This window comes from Palaemon carinicauda, unplaced genomic scaffold (genome assembly GCF_036898095.1).
Source record: "Palaemon carinicauda isolate YSFRI2023 unplaced genomic scaffold, ASM3689809v2 scaffold185, whole genome shotgun sequence".
Taxonomy (NCBI): Eukaryota; Metazoa; Arthropoda; class Malacostraca; order Decapoda; family Palaemonidae; genus Palaemon; species Palaemon carinicauda.
The window spans coordinates 31,302-35,000 of NW_027169425.1; the positions used below are offsets into that span (position 1 = coordinate 31,302).

Consider the following 3,699-nt stretch of genomic DNA (forward strand, 5'->3'; position numbering starts at 1 on the left):
CTTTTTCTTTCCTTACTGAGCTATTTTTCCTGTTGGAGCCCCTGGGCTTATAGCATCCTGCTTTTCCAACTAGGGTTGTAGCTTAACAAATAATAATAATAATAATAATAATAATAATAATAATAATAATAGTCGATATGTATCAGGATTTTTTGTTATTCCCTTGTTAATGATTTTTTGTTATTCCCTTGTTAATGATTTTTTGTTATTCCCTTGTTAATGATTTTTTGTTATTCCCTTGTTTATTCATTTATGGATATATTTATATTTTCTTTCAGATAATCAGGATTAGAAATTTACGCTTCTTTACACACACACACACACACACACACACACACACACACACACAGGAAATGCATACATATTGTCCTTATCTAACGGTTTTAGGAAGAGCTAGTCGTTTCCTAAATCTCACGGACTTAAACACTCTCCCGAAAATTATTAATAAATAAAAATAGGTTCATTCATTCAGAATCTCTGTCCTAATAGAGACTTTGTTTGAATATATATTTTTCAGTATTCATTAGTACTCCTAATGACTACAGTACATGTTTTCAAAACTTTATTAAAAACCTAATTCTCACGGACATCAAGTTATCCCCGAGGGGCCCAGAATCAGATGCTGTCCTTGGTCACGGTCAGTGAACGTTTAATTGTGAGACACGATGGATGTACACTACTTCGTTCCAAAGCGTAAGTTTATTGTTTACTTTCTAACTTTGTGTTATTATCATCGTTGTAAATTATCTTAATTTCAGTACTTTTATAAGACATTTTTTTTAATTAGATACAGCGTTTAAGCAAATTTGTTTACAATATTTTATGAGACGAAAACAAATGACCTGTTCTTGTTTACCACCTTATACACACACGCACGCATGTACACACGCACACACTCGTGAGCATCTTCATGACCCAGAGAGAGAGAGAGAGAGAGAGAGAGAGAGAGAGAGAGAGCGTGGGATTTGGCGTGTTGAATTCTCGTAACATTTCAATATAATTTTTGCCCAATTATTGATATTTCACACAAATTGTGTAACAATATTACACACTTTTGTATTTCTAAGTTTCCTTTCGATTATAGTGATTCATATTTTCTTAGTTCCCATCATTTTAATTCTCTTTGTGTAGGCCTATTTCTTCGTAAATTCTGTTACATTCGTATTTTTTTTAAATTTTACTTTAAATTTCGTGAAATGTACTGTACATTCAAGTGGCCGTATTTCATAATTATTTACCTTTGAATTGGTGTTAATTTCATCATAATTTGTTTCAGTAATTTTTCGTGAAATGGCCTTGAATGCAATTTATTGCATTAGGCCTATGCAGATACCAGACAGAAGCAGTTCTGAGTCTTAACACACACACACACACATATATATATATATATATATATATATATATATATATATATATATATATATATATATATATGTGTGTGTGTGTGTGTGTAATATATATATATATATATATATATATATATATATATATATATATATATATATATTACTCCCATCATTTATTTATTTCCTTATTTCCTTTCCTCACTGGGCTATTTTTCCCTGTTGGAGCCCCTGGGCTTATAGCATCTTGCTTTTCCAACTAGGGTTGTAGCTTGGATAGTAATAATAATAATAATGCTGGATAAGCATGTTGGATCATCTTTAGCCTTTGGGGGCCTGGGTAATCTATACAGACAGACAGGCATCTTCGGCCCGCCTAGAGAAGGGGGAAAAGCAGCGTTGCCAAATGTTCAAAACAGTTTAGTGGATAGTTTATTTAAATGAAAATAGAGGATCACATAACAATTTAAAGACTCAAGGAATCATTTTTTAATACAAGCTAAACTATTTATAACATTATAAATCCCTTTTTAGTTATTAAATAGAATATGGTTTGGAGATTTGGCAGACATGGCGCATCGTTGTTGTAAAACAAAACAGATGTATTCCTCTCTCTCTCTCTCTCTCTCTCTCTCTCTCTCTCTCTCTCTCTCTCTCTCTCTCTCTCTCTCTCTCTCTCTCTAAATTATCCGACCATCATTTATAAAAAATCTCGTATATATTATATGAGTCTAATTCTCTAATATTTCGTTAGAACCTTATTAAAATAACTAAGAAAATATATATATAAGGTATAAGAGCGTCGATATATAAACTAGGTTTCCGATCTAAGGTATTCATAAGAGAGAGAGAGAGAGAGAGAGAGAGAGAGAGAGAGAGAGAGAGAGAGAGAGAGAGAGAGAGAGAGAGACCGTTACTCCTGGTGACTGGCAGAGAATCTGTTTCGTTTCTTCATTTACTAGACACCCGTAGGCCGAAGGGGGCGGAAATCAGCTTTCTCCTTTGTGTCTTTATTTCGTATTAGTTATAATTCACTATCTTATTATTGTCTTCCTGAAATATATTATTTATATTCGAGAATTTTATCATTTCTTGACATAACTGTTGATATTCCATTATTTATTTCCGATTAAAGTTATTCAAATTCTCTTTGAGTGCTTCTTCGAGATCTTTAGATAAGTGACTACTTAAGAACATTGCCAAAGTACTTTTAAGTACTTTCAATCTCATGTAATGTACTCTACTGTACTGTACATTCTTGTGGTATTACTTTATAATGTGGAATGTGCTTCTCCATGTATTGTTTTCACAACATTTATAGGAAATTATTATTGTTGTTGTTGTTGTTGTTGTTGTTGATGTTAGTCTCTGTACCATGGTCTTCCACTGTCTTGGGATACTGTTCTCTTGCTTGAGGGTACACTCGGGTACGCTATTCTATCTTATTCATCTTCCTCTTGTTTTTTAAAAGTTTTTATACTTTATATACTTTATTTTAATGTTGTTATTGTTCATAAAATATTTTATTCTAATTGTTCACTTCTATAATTTATCTATTTCCTTATTTCCTTTCCTCACTGGGCTATTTTTCCCTGTTGGAGGTCATATTGGGCTTATAGCATCCTGCTTTTCCAACTAGGGTTGGAGGTTAGCTAATAATAATAATAGATATTCTCTCATGTCTAAAACAAGCCCATCTCTCTCTCTCTCTCTCTCTCTCTCTCTCTCTCTCTCTCTCTCTCTCTCTTTCTATATATATATATATATATATATATATATATATATATATATATATATACATATATATATATATTTATTTATTAAGGATATTGTGAGTTAAATGGCTGGACAGGCTTAGAATTGAAAATATAAGAGAGATTACTCGAGTACCACATGTGGATGAGATCATGATGAGGGGTAGATGGAGATGGTTTGGGCATGCTCTTCACACTCCCCAAGAGAGATTAGTTCACTAAACGTTTAACTAGGCTCCACAAGGCTCTAGAAGAATTGGAATACCCAGGCCTACATGGCTTAGGACTATAAAGTGCGAAGTAGGAGATGATGAATGGAGAAGTATTGATTTAAAAGCTCAAGACAGAGACGACTGGCGAAATCTAACTGAGGCCCTTTGCGTCAATAGGCGTAGGAGAAGATGATGGTGATGATGATAATATATATATATACATATGTATGTATATATATATATATATATATATATATATATATATATATATATATATATATATATATATATATATATATATATATGATCTTGTCAAGATTAGCGAACCCGACATTTCCATGTCAGGATTAAGGAACCCAATTTTCCACATGTAAAGAATAGCGAACCCAA

General features: G+C 32.4%; 1 long non-coding RNA gene across 1 annotated transcript in view; it reads left to right on the top strand.

Annotated features, from left to right (window-relative positions):
* Positions 1–651: 651 nt before the first annotated feature.
* Positions 652–3,699, top strand: part of LOC137635856 (uncharacterized) — a 12,290-nt gene continuing 9,242 nt past the window's right edge. The window contains exon 1 of the long non-coding RNA XR_011042808.1: positions 652–693. This is a non-coding gene — a long non-coding RNA (uncharacterized lncRNA). The remainder of the gene's footprint in view (positions 694–3,699) is intronic.